Genomic DNA, 6,556 nt, shown 5'->3' on the forward strand with positions numbered 1-6,556 from the left:
AAAATGTATAAAATCAAGCAAATTACATATGAACAAATCCCTCTGTAAAAACCTTCAGGATACAGACAGGAATAAAACTGTAAAGTGTGGTGTGTGTAAGTGTTGCTGAAGAGGAGATTCATGGCTCAGTGTAGGAGAAAAAAGATGTTTTTGTAATTGAAATCTATAATCTGCTATAAAATAAACACTTAACAGTGTCTTTTGGATGCTTTCTTTCCACTAGTCTGAAAAAACACTTGCACTATGAAAAGCCAAAAAGCCCAAAATCTCAAACCTGACAGGTGCATGAAAAACAGTGTCTGCCCTAAAAAGACTGACATCTACACTGTAAAAAAAAATATGTAAAATTTACGGTAAAAAGCCGGCAGCTGTGGTTGCCGGAAGTTTACCATAAAAAATACGGTAGCAACATTTGAGGTTTTACGGTTTTAACTTAAATTTACAGTTAAATACCGTAATTTCATTAACTGATACAATGTTAATATGCCAACCTATTGAAGTACTGAAATCTGTTTTGTAGCTTTGTAATACACTGATAACCACCAAATGCAGGAGGTGATGAGAAAGTCACATGATGAACCAAAGCCCATCACAAGCAGCTTTTAAATAATAACATATATAGAAGTGCACAGCGTCATTCACACAAACACTAAACACCATCATGGTGACACACATGAAGCTGAAATAATGCAATAAACATTCATTTAACAACATTAGGTGTAACATACAATCCTAATATACAAAACTGTTAAGAAAAAACAAAGAAGAAACAGTTATTTCAACAAAAAAACATTCAATTTGAAATGTAACGCAGGGAATTCTGGGAATGTCAATTTACGGTTATTCACTGTATACGGTATTAACGGTATACTACTGTAAAATTACATGTAATGTCCAATACAGTTTTTCACCGTATATAGTAGGGGAATTTATCATTAACCATTTAACAGGTTTTTACTGTAGCATTTTTACAGTCTTTTACCGTTAAATTCACGGTAATTTTTTACAGTGTACAGAAGCAAACCGATCAAGTGCAATAAAATAAACACTTAAATGTGTATTCTGAATGTTTCTGTCTCTAGTCTGAAAGAAAAGACGTTATGACGCTAAATGGACTGAAATGGATCAGTGAATGAAACTTTTTTAGCTACAGTTTTTGTCTGTAGTCTCTTGCCTTAGAAATGAGCCTGAAATAGCGTGTCTCAGCAGGTTCAGACGCGTGGGCTGATGATGGAGGAGCAGGTGAGTGTAACGATGACGTTCTCACAGATCTCACCTGTGTTTGATGTGTGACGCTGCAGGACACACCCTCAGAGACCCGTGATTTTGCCAAGTAAGACATGTTCCTGGATCAACATTACTGTCAAAAAATACAGACTTAACCCAATCCCTACCCCTAAACCTAACCCTACCCATAATTTATTCCTAAAATCAGAGGGAAATGATAGCTGATTAACAAGGGCGTAGAAGCGCATAATCCTGATTGTAAGCCTAAAACTGACATTTCCTGAAAAGTTATCTCTCAATTACAAAATATAAATAAAAAAACTATCAATAGCTTCTCTAATCTTTTTGTATTCTATCAATTTGTTTTCTTTTTATTTATTATACAATTAACAAAAGCAAAAAAGGCCTCTAAAATTAGCTTGCTCTATTCTTTTCCATTCTATCTGTTTTCTTTGTATTTATTATATAAAAAAAACCTTGCTACATGTACTGCGTTAAGCTAACTGAGACTTATTTTTATGTATTATTATATAGCACTATTATATTAGTTATAACACTTGCATATCATTGCTCTTTTGTTGGTTTTGATTGCTTCTATTGTCCTCATTTGTAAGTCGCTTTGGATAAAAACATTTGCTAAATGACTAAATGTAAATGTAAATCACGTTAAAATATACTAGCAGCATGCTAATAATGCTAGATACATGCAAATAACATGCTAATCATGATAACAACATGCTAATCATGTTAGTAACATGCTAACAACAGGCTAATTGTGCTAGAAACCTGCTAGTAACTTGCTAATCGTGCTACAAACATGCTAGTAACATGATAATCATGTTAACAACATGTTAGTAACATGCTAATCATGCTAGCAAACATGCTAATCGTGCTAGAAACCGGCTAGTAACTTGTTAATCATGCTACAAACATGCTAGTAACATGCTAATCAGAGACTCTCCATAGGCGTAATGGTGTTTATACTGTACAGACTGTATATTCTATTGCCCTACACCAACCCTACCCCTAAACCTACCCCTCACAGGAAACTTTCTGCATTTTTAGATTTTCAAAAAAACTCATTCTGAATTATTTATAAGCCTTTTGAATTACGGGGACACTGAAAATGTCCTCATAAATCACCTTCTCGTTGTAATACCTGTCATACCCATGTTATTATACAAATGTGTGTCCTCATAAACCACAAACATGCACACACACACACACACACACACACACACATAATAAAAGTAAAATTATGCTGCAGAAGTAGAAATATAGACTGTACATCTGTATGTGCAAGTGTGCAATATTGACTTATGTGCAAAACAGTAGTACAGTAACGTAGCAACTTGAGTGCAACTACATGATAATAATAACATTAACAAATATGCAAATTGAGCTGTAGCATTTCAGTCCAACTATTTTATGAGACAGATGAGACTAGTCTGTGTCCACTGGCTACCTGTTTAACACCTGGTTTCACAGACAGGGCTTAAGCCTAGTCCCAGACTTAAATGTTTTGTCTCAAGAGGGACACCAGTAATGTTTTTTTCCTAAGGCACGTTTATAAAAATTACCTAAATGTCCTAATTGAACTATGGCCTAATGCTGGCTTAGTCTAAGCCCTGGCTGTGAAACCATGCCTAAAAGTCTAAGGGCTTAATCTAAATAAACTTTAATCAATCAAAATAAACTTTAACTGAAATGAAATAAAATATAAAAAAAACTTAAACTCATTTTATTTCATCTGAATAATTTTTTTAAGACAAAATTGTTAAATTATTGTAAACAATGTATCAGAAATATATTGCAATTATAAGTTGTTTTTTCTTTGCTTTTGCCATGAATATAGCCAATTTGTTTCAGCTAGTTGCCAAGGCAGCATTCCTCATTTTTATGTAGTTTAACTTGTAAAATAGCTAAAACTGAAATCAAAATTAGTTCAAAAATATATATAGAAAACGATATTTAAAAAAATGTCAGTTCCTAACTAACCAAAATTAAGACACCATGGGTGAATATGGTAGAACTTTCCTCAGTTGGTTGATCACAGTGTATTAAGATAATAGTTTTGTATTACAACTTTTCTAAAATGTTATATTTAAATATGCAAATTAGGCATCATGTAATTAAACATGCACTAATTTACATACATTACCAGACGATGAATCTGAACATTAAAGCAGTTTCAAAATTCTGGTTTAATTTTGTTGTCATATTAGAGTTAAAGGTTTGATAATGTTATGTTATATAAATGAGGGAAATTGTATTCTAAGAAAACTTCAAAATATAGACAGAAAAAAAACAAAACATCTCAAAATTGAGCAATGCATGAAAAATCAATGGCTTTTTCCATGAGTTTCTTGTCAAGTCAAGTCGCCTTTATTTATATAGCGCTTTTAACAATACAGATTGTGTCAAAGCAGCTTTACAGTATTAAACAGGAAAATATATAATATAATATAATATAATAATAATGCAGAAGGACAATAGTAAACACTCAATTTTCAGTTAAAGGCAGTTCATCATTGAGTTCAGTGATGTCATCATCCAGCTCAGTTCAGTTTAAATAGAGTCTGTGCAATCAAGTCCACGATATCGCTGGATATTAAGTGTCCCCAACTAAGCAAGCCAGAGGAACCAGAACTCCATCAGTGACAGAATGGAGTAAAAACCTTGGGAGAAACCAGGCTCAGTCGGGGGGCCAGTTCTCCTCTGACCAGAACAAACCAACAGTTCAGTTCCAGGCTGTAGCAAAGTCACATTGTGTCTTGTGTGACTTGTGTCAAAAGTCACAAGTGTGTGTGTGTCTCTGTTTGTGTGTGTGTGTGTGTCTCTCTTTCATACGTCTTCCATTAAGGGTAACAGAGACTACATGATTCTGTGAACCTTCAATGCAGCAGAATTTTTTTCCTGAACTAGACGTGTGGCTTGACACAAACCTGTTTCTGAGCTCTACAGGCAGTTCTTTTGACCTCAGGGCTTGGTTTTTTTCTCTGATATGCATTTTCAGCTGTTAGACCTTTTATTAAGACGTGTGCGTCTTTCCAAATCATACTCATTCAATTGAATTTGCCACAGGTTAACTTCACTCGAAGTGTAGTAACATCTACAAGTGATATGAATGCTCCTGAGCTAAATTTCAGCTGTCCCAGATAAGGGTTTGAATACTTATGCAATGGAATCATTTAAGTTTTTTATTTTTAATAAATTTGCAAAGATGTTAAAATCAGTTTTTTGCTTTGTCAATGTGGTGTATGGAGTGTAGAATGATGTGGGGAAAAAAGTAATTTAAAGCAATTTAACATAAGGCAGCAACATAACAAAACATGGAAAAAATGAAGGGGTATGAATACTTTCGCAAGGCACTATATATATTTTTTTTTGAACTCTGGAAATTCAATGAAAAAATATATTCTCTATGAAACAGTCATGTTGTAATGTCTGTGTTTGTATAGTGCAGTGAATGAAAGGTGTTTCGTGTCGTTTGATTATTTTCTCTTTTCATTTGGATTTTGATGGACCGTAAACACTTAAACTGTCTGACAAACAGTTCTTAATAACAAGCTCTTTCTCGTCTCATCTTGTGATGTAAATCTGCACTCGTGTCTGTCGTCACACTGTATATACTGTAAATAGCTCTCAGCGGTGTTGATGTTACAGTGAGCCTCGTCTGATTCTGTCTGTGATGATGAGTAACGTTCGTTCGTTTAGTTCGTTTGTGCAGCTTAATGAGCTCAGTGAGCAGAACAGGAAGTTGGAGTGTCAGTCGCGGAAAGTTCAACCTGCGGGTACGAGACAAGCACTGTGTTTCTAGTACTGTACAGTTACTACTGAATAACCAAAAGATTGGAATCATTTTGAGTTTAAAGTGTTTCTGAAAGTCATCTCTTCTGTTCACGAAGGCTGCATTTGTTTGATCAAAAACACTGTAAAAATGGTGAAATATTATTCTAATTTATAACAGCTGTTTTCTATGTGAATGTGTTAAACTGTAATTTATTTCTGTGATCAAAGCTGTATTTTCAGCATCATTACTCCAGTCTTCAGTGTCACATGATCTTCAGAAATCATTCTAATATGCTGATTTGCTGCTCAAGAAACATTTCTGATTATTATCAATGTTGAAAACAGTTGTGCTGCACAATATTTCTGTGGAAACTGTGATACATTATCATTCAAAATTTGGGGTAAGATAAAAAAAAAAATGATAGTACTTCTATTCAAGGATGCAGTAAATTGATTAAAAGTGACAGTAAAGACATTTATAATGTTGCAAAAGATTTCCATTTCAAATAAATTTTGTTCTTTTGAACTTTCTATTCATCTGAGAATCCTGAAAAATAAAACGTATCACGGTTTCCACAAAAATATTGTGCAGCACAACTGTTTTCAACATTGATAATAATCAGAAATGTTTCTTGAGCAGCAAATCAGCATATTAGAATGATTTCTGAAGATCATGTGACACTGAAGACTGGAGGAATGATGCTGAAAATACAGCTTTGATCACAGGAATAAATTACAGTCTAACAGATATTCACATAGAAACCAGTTGATTTAAATTAGAATAATATTTCACCATTTTTACAGTGTTTTTGATCAAACAAATGCATTCCTGGTGAGCAGAAGAGACTTCTTTCTAAAACATTAAAATGTTAATTATTCCAAGCGGTGGTGTAAATATTCAGGACAAATGAACTCTCTTGTGTGTTTGTTTTTGCACAGAGAAAGTACAAGTCCTTCACGACACACAGGAGCCGAGAAACGGCCGTTCCTAAAGCGTACGACCCCAAACCCAGCAAACCAGAGAAACCTCCATCAAATAAAGCAGCAGGCAAGGTATGTGTGTTCTGTGTTTGGTTTAATGAGCGAGTGACGCGGCGCATGTTGATGAAGCTGTTTACACCGCAATCAGCAGCACTTTCCTGCCACCTGTGATTGCAGCAATCAATCAGAGGAGTTCTGTTCATTATAAAGCATGCTGGGAACTCTAATGAGGACCAGTTTCGGGGAAAGTTACTTTTAAAAGTAATGCATTACAATATTGTGTTACTCCCTAAAAAAGTAACTCATTACGTTAATTAGTTACTTTTTATGGAAAGTAATGTGTTACGTTACTAAGTAATTACGTTACTTAGTTACTTTTTATGGAAAGTAATGCATTACGTTACTAGGTAATTACGTTAATTAGTTACTTTTTATGGAAAGTAATGTGTTACGTTACTTTTGCGTTACTTTTTAAATCTGGAGAAGGCTTGCTTGTTTGTTTTTAAAATAAAAAAGTTATATTTTTGGCAAATATAAAAGCCTTTTCACACCAAAA

This window comes from Sinocyclocheilus anshuiensis, unplaced genomic scaffold, assembly GCF_001515605.1.
Source record: "Sinocyclocheilus anshuiensis isolate Anshui unplaced genomic scaffold, SAMN03320099.WGS_v1.1 scaffold1123, whole genome shotgun sequence".
Classification (NCBI taxonomy): Eukaryota; Metazoa; Chordata; class Actinopteri; order Cypriniformes; family Cyprinidae; genus Sinocyclocheilus; species Sinocyclocheilus anshuiensis.